The 15269-nt window shown below is 43.8% G+C and overlaps 1 protein-coding gene and 1 long non-coding RNA gene across 20 annotated transcripts in view; one reads left to right on the forward strand and one right to left on the reverse strand.

The window, feature by feature from the left end:
• Positions 1-15269, reverse strand: part of PRORP (protein only RNase P catalytic subunit) — a 154660-nt gene that overhangs the window by 94626 nt on the left and 44765 nt on the right. The gene's annotated exons all lie outside the window — the stretch shown is intronic.
• Positions 1-15269, forward strand: part of LOC138844631 (uncharacterized) — a 50425-nt gene that overhangs the window by 4542 nt on the left and 30614 nt on the right. The window contains exon 3 of one of the 4 annotated variants that reach the window (XR_011380757.1): positions 13369-13491. The exons of 2 other annotated variants lie outside the window; for them this stretch is intronic. This is a non-coding gene — a long non-coding RNA (uncharacterized lncRNA). Of the gene's footprint in view, positions 1-3860; positions 3926-13368; positions 13492-15269 lie in introns of those variants that run through there. One more of the 4 variants, XR_011380759.1, reaches the window with a different exon arrangement.

Consider the following 15269-nt stretch of genomic DNA (forward strand, 5'->3'; position numbering starts at 1 on the left):
ATTTGCAAATATTACATTTTATATGAGGAACTCAAACATATACAGATTTTGATATCTGAGGGGAGGCCTGGAACCAATCCCCTGTGCACACTAAGGGAGAACTGTATATATTACCAGTTAGGAAAACATAATTATTTAACAGAAGTACACTTTTGATATTGATGAACTTTATAATACTTCTACTTTACAACTCAAAACAAAGAGGTATTTCACTTAAAAAAAAAAAAAAAAATAGAAGCAGCGGCCGGAACTGTGGTATAGTGGGTAAAGCCTGCCTGCAGTGCCAGCATCCCATATGGGCACCGGTTCAAATCCCGGCTATTCCACTTCCAATCCAGCTCTCAGCTAATGGGCTGGGAAACCGGTGGAAAATGTCCCAAGTGCTTGGGCCCCTGCACCCACATGGGAAACCCGGAAGAAGCTCCTGGCTTCAGATCAACCCAGCTCTGGCTGTTGTGGCCATTTGGGGAATGAACCAGTAAATGGAAGATCTTTCTCTCTCTGACTCTGCCTCTCTGTAACTCTGCCTTTCAAATAAATAAATCAATCTTTAAAAAAAAAATAAAATATGGCCGGCGCCGCGGCTCACTAGGCTAATCCTCCACCTAGCGGCGCCGGCACACCGGGTTCTAGTCCCGGTCGAGGCGCCGGATTCTGTCCCGGTTGCCCCTCTTCCAGGCCAGCTCTCTGCTGTGGCCAGCGAGTGCAGTGGAGGATGGCCCAGGTGCTTGAGCCCTGCACCCCATGGGAGACCAGGAAAAGCACCTGGCTCCTGGCTCCTGGCTCCTGCCATCGGATCAGCGCGGTGCGCCGGCCGCAGCGCACCGGCCGTGGCGGCCATTGGAGGGTGAACCAACGGCAAAGGAAGACCTTTCTCTCTGTCTCTCTCTCTCTCTCACTGTCCACTCTGCCTGTCAAAAAATAAAATAAATAAATAAATAAATAAATAAAAAAAATAAAATAAAATAGAAGCAGTCTGGGTAACAGGCCAGTGACTATGCAGTTGAGACTCCCTGGCTCTGTCCCTAACTAGTCGATGACATCTTAGGCAAGTTACTTAACCTCTGGGTCTCAATTTCTTTATCTGTAAAATGAGAATAACATTTTCATCATAATTAAATGAGATTATTTATGTACAGTACACTAGCAGATATATAATAACTTTAAAATGTCAATGATCATACTGATAAATGCATTTAAAAGCTATCATTTGCTTTTTCAATCTCATCAGGCCAACTTTTGAGCTACAGCAAGAAAACAGTAATGTTTTTATTTTAAACAAAGGTATCTAAACCAGGTAATTATGAAATGACTCAAAGGTAAATTGTCTTGGTATTACATATAAAAACCACAATTAGCTAGAAGTTCTATTTAATGTTTTTCCTCCAGGATCTATCTCAGCTCTTAGCCTATGTTTATACTCAATATTGGTCTAAGGAACTCTATAGGTAAATAGCAGAGGAATATGGGCCAATCAAGAACTCAAACATCTTTCTTTTCTTTTTTTTTTTTTTTTTTTTTTTTTTGACAGGCAGAGTGGATAGTGAGAGAGAGACAGAGAGAAAGGTCTTCCCTTTTTTTTTTTTTTTTTTTTTTGCCATTGGTTCACCCTCCAATGGCCGCCACAGCTGGTGTGCTGCGGCCGGCGCACTGCGCTGATCCGAAGGCAGGAGCCAGGTGCTTCTTCTGGTCTCCCATGGGGTGCAGGGCCCAAGCACCTGGGCCATCCTCCACTGCCTTCCCGGGCCACAGCAGAGAGCTGGCCTGGAAGAGGGGCAACCGGGCAGAATCTGGCGCCCCGACTGGGACTAGAACTCGGTGTGCCGGCACCGCTAGGTGGAGGATTAGCCTAGTGAGCCGCGGCGCCGGCCTTTATTTTCTATTTTTAGATATTCTAAGCACATCACTATTTATAAACTGGAGCCTTCATGTATGAGAGAGCATGATTATATTTATATATACACATTTGTGTTTACATATATAAATGACATGGTAAATAACATTAGTCGCAAAATTAGAAAACTTAAGTAAAACTAATCAGGTTCAAGAAAAGTCAGTTAAACATTCTGGATTAATTTAATCAGAAACAGATGTGTAACTCTTACTCTTTTTTTTTTACTTCAAAGGCAGAGTTACAGCGGCCGGAGGCAGAGAAAGAGAGGTCTTCCATCTGCTGGTTCACTTCTCAAATGGCTCCAACGGCCAGAGCTGGGCCAACCTGAAGCGAGGAGCCTGGATATTCTTTCAAGTCTCCCAAGTAGGTACAGGGACCCAAAGTCTTGGGCTATCCTCCACTGCTTTCCCAGGCACATCAGCAGGGAGCTGGATGGGAAGTGGAGCAGCCAAGACTCGAACCAGTGCCCAAATGGAATGCTGGCACCATAGACACAGCTTTACTCACAATGCCACAAAGCCAGCCCCATAACTCTTCCTTTTAAAAACACTGTAAGAATGGTGACCATCATTGCAGTGCAGCAAGTTAAGCTGCCACTAGCAATATTGGCATTCCATATGAGTGCTGGTTTGAGTCCCAGCTGTTCCATTTCTGATCCAGCTCCCTGCCAATAAGCCTGGGAAGGCAGCAGAAGATGGCCCTAATACTTGGGCCCCTCCACTCATGTGAAAGACCTGGTTGGAGTTGCAGGATACTGGGTTTGGCCTGGCCCAGCCACAACCACTAGCAGTCATTTGGGGAGTGGACCAGTGGATGAAACATCTCTCTCTGTGTCTCTCCCTCTGTTTCTAACTCTGCCTTACAATGAATAAATCTTAAAAAAAAAAAAAAAAGCTAAAAGAACGATTTTAAAAATTCCATTGGAAAAAGAGCTACTGTTAACTGTCTGATCAAAATTAAGAAAATGCTTAAAAGTTACTTCCAGGAGCTGGCACTGTGGCGTAGCGGGTTAAGCCACCTATCTGTGAAGCCAGCATCCCAGATGGCAACAGTTCGTGCTCTAGATGATCTACTTTAGATGAAGCTCCCTGCTGATACACCTGGGAAAACAGAGGAAGAGGGCTCCTTTGCATCCATGTGGGAGACTCAGATGAAGCTTTTGGCTCCTGGCTTCGGCCACTTTGAGAGTGAACCAGCAGATGGAAAACCTTTCTTTCTCTCTGTCCTTACTTCTCTCTCTGTAACCCTGCCTTTCAAAATAGCTAAATAAATTTTTAAAAATAAACATATAAAAGTTATTTCCAATTACTATTAATGAACAAAATTCAAGATGAAAGTAAACTTGGAGAAAATGGTAAGATTTTTACTCTAGATTTCAGTATCAAAAGAACAAAACAAAACCTAACCAAACACTTTCTCAGAGCAGACATACTGCTTGAAGTATACTGCTTGAAGGCAAAAGCTACAGTGTGACACCCAAGTTTTAGGACATAGGAACAAGACATTTTTCCTCTAAATTCTGCCATTAAGCGATACCCTTAAGTAATGAAGCAATTATATGGAGAAGAGTATTCAAAATTTAAGGGGGTATAATAAAAATTCTACTTCAATATTTAATCTAAAATTTACTATTATAAACATGATAAAGTAGTTATGAATTTCCTTGCTATTTTAACATTACTGAAACATAATTTCAAACATAGCTTGTGACCAACTTCATAACATTCCTGCAATTCTGACAAAAAACACACTCAGAATTAGATATACACAAAAACATTGAGCAACATTTGTTGTATCTTAGGTGCTTTATGGCATAGAAATATTTACAAGAGGTTATGTAAATCAATAGGGAGAAATAAAATAACTGGAGAAGCAGGAAGAAAATGAGAACTCACTGCCAAGTAAACGTTCTCCCAAATGACCTTTAATGGCTAATACTCTTGCCTCCATTTTTCTCTCACTATAGTAAAACCAACTAAGAGATGGCAATCAAAACAAATTCTGCAGTGTTTCCTCCAAACTACTTTCTATTCAATGCCCCAAGCATGCTGTAAGAATGAAAGCATTCAGCGCTGATGTCTGACCATAATTCTTCTAAATTACATTATACATTTTCATTCTGCTGGAGCCATTTTAACCAATTCTCAGTTATCTACAGAAATAGGGAGCAGAGTTTTGAACAGCCAGCAAGATTAGCTAAAATGATGTACTTTTTTCCTCCAGTTCACCCTCTATTAGAGGAGCTTATAAACACTGAAAATCCAAAATGCAAGCTGCAAAAGGAACAAGGAACAAAAGCTTTACAACTGAATTGCCAGTAGGGGTGTGGCGTAGGGGCGATAATAAGATAGAAAATACAGCATAAGAAACTTTCCACTTTATATCTTTCTGTTTTCTAAGTGAAAAGTTAGCATGCTGTCCCTGTTTCCTTGTGGTGATCTCACATCATCAATTATTAATGATGAATTGGTACCAAAAAGAAAAACTCATTTCTTAAAATGAAAGTTGTGACAGTATGTGTAAAGAATGAGTCATGGAGACTTAGAATTATGATGATTCTAAGAAAAATGATGAACAAAAGTACCAGTTCTATCTACATAAAAATACAGTGAACAGGCTACCATTGTGGCATAGTGGGTTAGGCTGCCACTTGTGACACCAGTATGTCATATCAGAGTTCAGCTCCCGCTGTTCCATTTCTATCCTAGCTCCCTGCAAATGCAACTGGGAAAGCAGAGGAGGATGGGCCAAGTACTTGGGGGTTCTACCACCCATGCGGGAGACCCGAATGCAGTTCCTGGCTCCTGGTTTCAGCCTGGCCCAGACCCAAATGTTGCAGCCCCTTGGGGAGTGAACCGGTGGACGGAAGCTTTCTGCCACTCTGCCTTTTAAATAAAAAAATCAATCTTTAAAAAACTCCACAAAACTACGGGGTAAAGGAACTTGATACGAAAAAAAGAATTGAGGCAGACAGTTTGCATTGGCGTTCTGAAACTCATTTCTAACCACTGGGCTGACTTGACAATGCTGACAAACAAGACATCATCAAGCGTAAGGTACTAATCATTAGAGATTTTTGATTAAAAAAAAAAAAACAAAAACAAACAAACAAACAAACAAAAACAAAACCTGCCATGCTTTTGTTTCTAAAAAAGTTAGGACCATGGTAATAACTATACTAAGTAATAGGTGCTTTTCAATAATTAGCTCATTTAATTTTTAGATATAAGACACCAGGGGGTTAAGTAACTTAGCTAAGGTCACAAAGATAGCAAGTGAAGTAAATTATCAAGAGTAAAACTCAAAGAATCGTTCATAGCTAAGCTAAGGAGCAGATATTATCTCCAACAGTTTACATAATTTACTGCATACCATTTGTCCACTCTTTCATTAATGTATCAGATATATGGTAAGCACTCAAGCGCAAGGCCCTTTGCTCACTGCTGAGGATTTAACAGTGAGAAAGACATACAAGGTCTTCAATCTCAGGGCATTTACTTTCTAGTGAAGAATGACAAAGTAAACGATGAAAGTAAAAGTAACTAAAGATACTAAGCACTACAAAAAATTTAATTAGTTTTTTTTTTTTTTTTTTTTTGGACAGAGTTCGACAGTGAGAGAGAGAGACAGAGTTATAGACAGTGAGAGAGAGACAGAAAGATCTTCCTTCCGTTGGTTCACTCCCCTAATGGCTGCTACGGCCGGCGCCAAGCTGATCCGAAGCCAGGAGCTGGGTGCTTCCTCCTGGTCTCCCATGTGGGAGCAAGGACCCAAGCACTTGGGCCATCCTCTGCTGCCCTCCCGGGCCACAGAAGAGAGCTGGACTGGAAGAGGAGCAACCGGGACTAGTACCCAGAGCCCCAACCAGGAAGAATCCCGGGTGCTGGTGCTGCAGGCAGAGGATTAGCCAAGTGAGGCACGGCGCCAGCCTAGTGTTTTATTTTTTAGCTTAAACTTTTGTTTAGAAATCACTTTATCTTGTTTAAAACTCACATAGTTTTAAGGTAGGGGTAGGGAAAGAAAGGGAGGGTGAGAGAAGGAAAGAGACATCTCCGATTTGCTAGTTTTCTCTTCAAATGCTCTCAACAGCTGCGGCTGGACCAGGCCAAAGCCAGAAAGCAGGAACTTAATCCAAGTAGCCTATGTGGTGGACAAGTATCCAAGTATCTGAGCCATAACCTGCTGTCTCCCAGTGTGCAATTTAGTAGGAAGCTGGAATGGCAGTGAAGCCAGGACTCACACCCAGGTACTCTGATATGGAATACGTGCACCTTAACAACTGTGTCAAACACCTGCTAACAAACCACTCCAAAACTTGGATTAAAATAACCATTTATTTTCTTACTAAACTTAGGTTGCAATTCTGATTGTACCCCACTGGGCAGTTCTACTGCCCCAGATGGTACTGGCTGGGTTTACTCAAGTATTCAGTCAGCAGGTTGCTTAAAAGTCATCTGGTCCCAAATGACCTTATATTTAGTTACTTTACAAAAAAGTCTGGGGTCTCAGCTAGGGTGGCTAGTTGGTCAGTCAGTCTGTTTCTGTGTCACATTTCATTCTCAAGAAAACTATCCTGGGCTTATTCACATGGTGGTACCTCTTACAGAGTGATAATATAAGATGTGAGGCCTATTAAGTGCTTCGTTGGAAGTCCCACAATGTCAAAGTCACATTCACCTGGTCAAAGTAGGCATAAAGAAAGCAAGGCCAGGGGCCAGTGATGTGGTATAGTGGGTAAAGCCGCCACCTGCAGTGCCAGCATCCTATAGGGGCACCAGTTCAAGACCCAGCAGTTCTACTTCCAATCCAGCTCTCTGCTATGGCCTAGGAAAGCAGAAGACGGCCCAAGTGCTTGGGCCTCTGCACCCACGTGGGAGACCCAGAAGAAGCTCCTGGCTCCTGGCTTTGGATCAGCGTAGCTCCGGTCGTTGCAGCCAACTGGGGAGTGAAACAGTGGATGGAAGATCTCTCTCTGCCTCTCCTTCTCTAACTCTGACTTTCAAATAAATCTTAAAAAAAAAAAAAAAAAAAGAGGGGCCAGCGCCATGGCTCACTAGGCTAACCCTCTGCCTGCAGCGTCAGCATCCCATACGGGCGCCGGGTTCTAGTCTTGGTTGCTCCTCTTCCAGTCCAGCTCTCTGCTGTGGCCTGGGAAGGCAGTGGAGGATGGCCCAAGTGCTTGGGAATGCACCTGCGCGGGAGACCAGGAAGAAGCACCTGGTTCCTGGCTTCAGATCGGCTCAGCGCTGGCTGTAGTGGCCATTTGGGGAGTGAACCAATGGAAAAGGCAGACCTTTCTCTCTGTATCTCTCTCTCACTGTCTAACTCTATCTATCAAATAAAAAAAAAAAAAAAAGAAAAAAAAGAAAAAGAAAGCAAGGCCAAATTCAAGAGAAGGGAAAAGACTTCATCTTCCAACAAGAGGAACTGCAAGAATTCATGGCTATTTTTAATCCATCATCAAATTAAATAAGATTACTGTAATGGAAAATGCAATCAGAGGTGGGTAAGCAAAGCATGGGTACTTTTAATCAAGGAACATCTGCAGAGGTGCTGATAATAATCCAATCATTTGAAGAAGGAAGAACATTAAAGGTTGAAGGAATAGTGAGTACAAAGTTCTTGAGGCATGAATAAGTTTAGTATGTTTGAGGAAAAATTCTAATGTCCTATACTTAGGTGAAAATCAAAGAAAAAATATAGATGATAAAAAAAAGGTAAAGTCCAGATGATGAGAAGTACTATAACCAAGATAAGAACTTAGATTTTGGGGCCAGCGTTATGGCATAATGGGTAAAGCTGCTACCCGCAACATTGGCATCCCATATGGGCTCTGGTTCATGTCCTGGCTGTGTCATTTCCAATCCAGTTCCATGCTAATGGCCTGGGAAAAGCAGCAGAGGATGGCCCAAGTGTCTGGGCCTCTGCCACCTAAATGGGAGAAGTAGATGAAACTCTTGGCTCCTAGCTTCGGCCTGGCCCAGCCCAGGCCATTGTGGTCATTTGCAAAATTAACCAGCGGATGGAAGATCCCTATCCCTCTCTCTCTGTAACTGTGACTTTCAAATAATAAATGAATAAATCTTAAAACAGAACTTGGGTTTTATTCTAAGTGGAATGGGAGATTATAGAAGCAAGGGTGAAAAAGCAAGGAGACCATTTAAGGGTTTTGGTGAGAGAGGATGCTAGTGGACAAATAAAGAAGGAACTGCTGGGCCGGCGCCGTGGCTCACTGGGTTGATCCTCCACCTGAAGTGCCGGCATCCCATATGGGCGCTGGGTTCTAGTCCCAGTTGCTCCTCTTCCAGTCAGCTCTCTGCTGTGGCCCGGGAGGGCAGTGGAGGATGGCCCAAGTGCTTGGGCCCCTGCACCTGCATGGGAGACCAGGAGGAAGCACCTGGCTCCTGGCTTCAGATAAGTGTAGCTCCAGCCATAGCGGCCATTTGGGGGAGTGAACCAACAGAAAAGGAAGACCTGTCTCTCTCTCTCTCTCTCACTGTCTATCTGTCAAATAAAAAAAAAAAAAAAAAAAGTAACTGCTGATACTGCGGCACAGTGAATTAAAGCCCCAGCCTGCAGTGCCAGCATCCCATATGCATGCTGGTTGGAGTCTCGGCTGCTCCACTTCTGATCCAGTTCTTTGTTATGGCCTGGGAAAGCAGCAGAGCATAGCCCAAGTCTTTGGGCCCCTACACCCATGTGGGAGACCCAGAAGAAGCTCCTGGCTCCTGGTTTTGGATCGGCTTAGCTCCAGCAGTTGTGGTCATTTGGGGAGTGAACCAGTGGATGGAAGACCTCTGTCTCTCTTTCTGCCTCTACTTCTAACTCTGTCTTTCAAATAAATCTTAAAAAAAAAAAAAAAAAAAAAAAAGGCAGTAACTAGATAATAACCCAAAAAAACCTTATCAGTCAACTGCATTTGAAAGTAGAGAATAAAAGAATCCTTGGTTTTTGGTATGAAAAATTCAGGGAAAAAAAAAAGAAAAATTCAGTGGATAGTGTCCTAATTATCCACTCAGCTTAAAAAAAATACAATTTAATTTCTACCTCTATTTCCCTAAATAAGGCTTTTCCTCAGAAGTAGTTGTGATATGTTGTTGGGAGATGTCTTTTCAATAATTAAAATTAAAAAAAAAAAACACTAAAATGACTCTTAAAATTACATTCAATAAATTTTATTTTTTATTTTTTATTTATTTATTTATTTATTTTTGACAGGCAGAGTGGACAGTGAGAGAGAGAGACAGAGAGAAAGGTCTTCCTTTTGCCGTTGGCTCACCCTCCAATGGCCAACACGGCTGGTGCACTGCGGCCGGCGCACCGCGCTGATCCGAAGGCAGGAGCCAGGAGCCAGGTGCTTTTCCTGGTCTCCCATGGGGTGCAGGGCCCAAGCACTTGGGCCATCCTCCCCTGTACTCCCTGGCCACAGCAGAGAGCTGGCCTGGAAGAGGGGCAACTGGGACAGAATCCGGCGCCCCGACCGGGACTAGAACCTGGTGTGCCGGCACCGCTAGGTGGAGGATTAGCCTAGTGAGCCGTGGCGCCAGCTTACATTCAATAAATTTTTAAAAAGTTAGAAAGAGAGCTGGCACCGCAGCATAGTGGATAAGGCTGCTGCCTGCAGCCTGCAGCCCCAGCATCCCAGATGGGTGCTGGTTCGAGTCCTGGCTGCTCCACTTCCAATCCAGCTCTCTGCCAAGGCCTGGGAAAGCAGTAGAAGATGGCCCAAATCCTTGGGCCCCTGCACCTGTGTGTGAGTCCCAGAGGAAGCGCCTTGTTCCCAGCTTCAGATCAGCCCAGCTCCAGCCGTTGTGGCCATGTGGGGAGTGAACCAGCGGGTGGATGACTTTTCTCTTTGTCTCTCTGCCTCTGTAACTCTGCCTTTCAAATAAATAAATAAATCTTTTAAAATGTTAGAAAAAAATCCAATCCAAGAAAATCTAGAACAATGCATCTTATAGCAGGCAATGACAGGAACCTTAGCTCAAGCCACAGCTGACTCAAGAGGTATAACAAGACCCATAGTTGACACTTTTTAAATGTATCCACATTTTCTTCAAAACTTCAACATATTTTGGAAATTTGAATGCTGTCAAACTATTTTTACAATCCAAATTTTAAAAATTCTTATCCCATATATTTTGGATAAATATTATTCTCCTTTTTGACATTTCAAGTAAATCTTCAAAGTCAAACATGAACACAAGAATCATTGCTATTAAACAAGACATACAATATGCATCTCTTGTTTAGAGAACATAACTATTAGCTTAAGCTTGTTCCTAGCATTCCTGTTATTAGCTTATAATAATATCCTCAAAACTTAGAACAGTATCTGAAGCCGGCGCCGTGGCTCAATAGGCTAATCCTCCACCATGCGGCGCCGGCACACCGGGTTCTAGTCCCGGTTGGGGCGCCGGATTCTGTCCCGGTTGCCCCTCTTCCAGGCCAGCTCTCTGCTATGGCCAGGGAGTGCAGTGGAGGATGGCCCAGGTGCTTGGGCCCTGCACCCCATGGGAGACCAGGAAAAAGCACCTGGCTCCTGGCTCCTGCCAGGATCAGCGCGGTGCGCCGGCTGCAGCGGCGGCCATTGGAGGGTGAACCAGCGGCAAAAGGAAGACCTTTCTCTCTCTGTCTCTCTCTCTGTCCACTCTGCCTGTCAAAAAAAAAAAAAAAAAAAAAAAAAAAAAAGAACAGTATCTGGAATGGATGAGGTGCTCAATAAATAACAATTGAATCAACATTGTAATTTCCTGTCAAAATGTTCTAATTGTTCTCAAACCGAAGACTATATAATTGATCTGCCATTCAGAACCCTTCTCTCTTTTAAAAATAAAACCAAAAACCCTAGAATATTACTTCTGCTGAGTCTGAAATGAAACATATATTTTAAAACAGGATACACTTTATAGTTGTAAGTAGCAAGTTTAAACTGTTCAGAGTTACAGAAGGCTAAATAAATGAATTAGAAAGGGCTAAGGATAGTGCCCGCTGATTTCATTATACTCCAGAATATGTTGGTTTATCATTTACTCACGATCGGATTGTTTCTCTAAAAATGCAGATGCTATAAATGTTAAGAACCAAAATTAGGACGCACATTTGACCTAGTGGTTAAGAGGCCCCACATCCCATATCTAAGTCCCTGGGTTTGATATCTGTCTCTAGCTCCTGACTCCAGCTTCCTGCTAAAGCCGACCTTGGCAGACAGTGATGATGCTTCAAATCAGCCTCCTGCCACCCACATAGGACACCTGGATTGAGATCCCAGCTCCCAAATCTGGCTTGGCCCAGCCCTGGTCACTGTGGGCATTTGAGGAGTAAACCAGCAGATGGGAACTCTATCTACCTACCTATCTCTTAAACAAACATACAAAAAGAACTAAAACTATAAAACTTGTAAGAAAACATATTAATCTTCCTGATGTAGACAATAACTTTTTAGATACAATACAAATCAAAAAGTTGGACTTCATCAAAATTGAAAAAAATTCTGCTTAAAAAGATAACATAAAGAAACTGAAGAGCCGGCGCCGTGGCTCAATAGGCTAATCCTCCACCTTGCGGCGCCGGCACTCCGGGTTCTAGTCCCGGTCGGGGCGCCGGATTCTGTCCCGGTTGCCCCTCTTCCAGGCCAGCTCTCTGCTATGGCCAGGGAGTGCAGTGGAGGATGGCCCAGGTGCTTGGGCCCTGCACCCCATGGGAGACCAGGAAAAGCACCTGGATCCTGGCTCCTGCCATCGGATCAGCGCGGTGCGCCGGCTGCAGCGGCGGCCATTGGAGGGTGATCCAACGGCAAAGGAAGACCTTTCTCTCTCTGTCTCTCTCTCTCACTGTCCACTCTGCCTGTCAAAAATAAAATAAAAAAAAAAAATAAAAAAAAAAAAAAAAAAAAAAAAAAAAAACTGAAGACATGGGGCCAGCACTATGGCATAAAAGGTTAAGCCATTGCCTCTTATGGTGGCATCACATACGGGTGCCAGTTAAGTCCCAGCTGCTCCACTTTTGATCCAGCTCCCTACTAATGATTCGGGAAAAGCAGCAGAAGATGGCCCAAGCATTTGGACACCTGAATCCATGTGGTAGATTAGAAGAAGCTTCTGGCTCCCAGCTTTGGCCTGACCCAGCCCTGGCTATTGCCGGGCAACAGGGGAATGAACCAGCAGATGGAAGATTTCTATCCCTCTATCTCTCCCTCTCTCTGTGTAAATCTTTCAAATAAATAAATAAGTATTAAAAAAGAAAAAAAAAAAGAAAATCCAGAGAATGGGAGAAAATATTTGCAAATCACAATCTGATTCAAGTCTACTATTGAGATGATATAAAAGAAACTGTTACCATCAATAAGCCACTAATTCTTGTCAGTGCCTAACCCAGACCTCCTAGTCTAAATCTAGATGCATGTATTCACTATCAACTCAGCACTTCCAAGTAGTCACAACAGAATGTTAAAACCAGCTTGTGATCTTCCCTTTAACCATGTCTTCCAGTCTCCATCTCAACGGATGACATCACCCTGAATCCATTTTACTGGCTAGGAACCTGAGCTTCCTGGATACTGTAGGGCCCACCCCTTCTCTAGTGCTCTCTCTCTCTCTCTCTGCACTGCCATCTCACACCTCAATTCATAGCTTCTCTCACAAAGACTCCTTCAACAATCGCAAATGGTCTTTGAGCATCTTTTCTAGTTCTTTTTCCACACTAATTCAGGAACATTGAGGATCCATTTAAACTGCACATTTGATCATATTATTTCCCTGATTAAAACTTTCAAGTGTTGCCGGCGCCACGGCTCACTAGGCTAATCCTCCGCCTTGCGGCGCCGGCACACGGGTTCTAGTCCCGGTCGGGGCGCTGGATTCTGTCCTGGTTGCCCCTCTTCCAGGCCAGCTCTCTGCTATGGCCCGGGGAGTGCAGTGGAGGATGGCCCAAGTGCTTGGGCCCTGCACCCCATGGGAGACCAGGAGAAGCACCTGGCTCCTGCCTTTGGATCAGCACGGTGCGCCGGCCGCGGCGGCCATTGGAGGGTGAACCAACGGCAAAGGAAGACCTTTCTCTCTGCCTCTCTCTCTTTCCCTGTCCACTCTGCCTGTAAAATAAATAAATAAATAAAACCTTTCAAGTGCCTTTCATGGCTTCTAGCCCATGATTAAATTTCCTAACCTGCCATTCAAGGCCCTGAGTAATGAGGTCCTTGCCTTCTGTCCTAGCCTTGTAAGCCCTGCCCTCACTGATTTTATGGCTCAGTTTCATTCTATGTCTAAATTCTCCTCCATCCAACCTCCCATCCTCATCCTTCATGGTGCCTTTCAGCTCATCATTGGCTCAGAGAAGGTATCCCTCATCCTGAGGATGTATGGGGTAAGGGTACCACATCAGATGTACCCATGATACTACCATATTTCTTAATAATATGCACTACAGCTTGTATTTAAAAAATGTCTAATTTCTATTAACATCTCTCTTCCTATTAGATTCTAAAACTACATGAGGAAAGCGATGGAGCTCATCAATGAGTGACCAGCACACAACTTAATACTTGCAAGTGGACAGAGACTAACTGATTTCCTCTTCCTCATTCCTAGCTTTTCCCCCAAGTTCACCAATCAACTAGTAATTCATGTAACTAGGTGCTGTAAGGATAAAAAAATCAAGTATAAAAGATAGTTGCTGGGGGCCAGCACTGTCTCTGCTCTCTGTAACTCTGTCTTTCAAATAAATAAATAAATCTTACAAAAAATAAAAGAAAAAAAAGATAGTTGCTGTTCTCAAAGAACCTGGACTAGCTGGACCCTTTGCATTCACTGAATTATGCCATTCTGAAGCTGGTCAATTTCACTTGAATGTCTACAGGAAACTTTTGGCAGGAAGGTGTGCAGCCTGGAGACAGCTTTTCAAAATGCAAAAATCAATCAAGCAAGTTCCCCTTGCTTTAAAATTCTGTACCTTACTCTAAGAAATGTGTGAATTTCCTCTGCCTTTTACTGCATTGTCAGTAAACCTTCAGTGAATATTCGCAGTTAAGATTTCTATTAAATTTGGGGCCTGGCATTGTGGCGTGGTAGTAAGGCTACTGCCAGCCATGTGATCACTGGTTTGAGCTCCACTTGTTTTTTTAAAGATTTATTTATTATTTATTTGAAAGGCAGAATTAGAGAGAGAGAAAGAGAGAAAGAGAGAGAGAGAGAATCTTCTACCTTCTGGTTCACTCCCCAACAGCCAGAGCTGGGCTGCTCTGAAGCCAGGAGCCAGGTGCTTTTTCCGGGTCTCCCACATGGGTTCAGGGTCCCAAGCACCTGGACCATACTCCTCTGCTTTCCCAGGACATTAACAGAGAGCTGGATGGTAAGTAGAGCATCTGGGGTTCAATCCAGTGCCCATATGGGACGCTGGCACTACAGACAGCAGCTTTTTATCCACTACCCCACGGCACTGGCTCCTGTTCCACTTTTTTTTTTTAAAGTTTTACTTTTTTTTTTTTTTGACAGGCAGAGTGGACAGTGAGAGAGAGAGACAGAGAGAAAGGTCTTCCTTTGCCGTTGGTTCACCCTCCAATGGCCGCCGCGGCCTGCGAGATGTGGCCGGCGCACCGCGCTGATCCGATGGCAGGAGCCAGGAGCCAGGTGCTTTTCCTGGTCTCCCATGGGGTGCAGGGCCCAAGCACCTGGGCCATCCTCCACTGCACTCCCGGGCCACAGCAGAGAGCTGGACTGGAAGAGGGGCAACCGGGACAGAATCCGGCGCCCCGACCGGGACTATAACCCGGTGTGCCGGCGCCGCTAGGCGGAGGATTAGCCTAGTGAGCCGCGGCGCCGGCCCTTACTTATTTATTTTATTTAAAAGCCTAATGAGCTTAGGAAAGCAGCAGAGGATGGCCCAAGTGCTTGGGCCCCTGCCTCTGGGTGGGAGAATCTTGGCTCCTGGCTTCAGCTTGGCCCAGCCCCAGGCCGCTGTGACCACTTAGGGAATGAACCAGTGGATGAAAGATCTCTCACCCCTTCTCTCCCAATTCTGCCTTTCAAATAAATCAATCTTTAAAAAAACAATACTACTACTAATAAAAAGAGTCAAAGTAGCAAATGCTTGACTTTGCTGATTGATCTTTTGTTCTTTGCCTCACCATTTATCATCATGCACTAGAATCTAGAATGTATGAATTTCTCTTTCATAATGTTGGAGGATATGTCCACTATATCATCTTCAATATCTTTCTTTTGCCCTAAAACTTTTAGTGCAATTTGGGCTACCTATTTCTGGCAAGATGATTTTGAGTGTTTTGTGTAAAGCTGAAAATAAAAAAATAAAATAAAAAATTTTTGTTTCTCATAGATTAGATGGGGAACTTCTCAGAAAAAGCCCTTGTGATTCTGAGCCC

The sequence above is a fragment of the Oryctolagus cuniculus genome, chromosome 12, assembly GCF_964237555.1.
Source record: "Oryctolagus cuniculus chromosome 12, mOryCun1.1, whole genome shotgun sequence".
NCBI classification, from domain to species: domain Eukaryota; kingdom Metazoa; phylum Chordata; class Mammalia; order Lagomorpha; family Leporidae; genus Oryctolagus; species Oryctolagus cuniculus.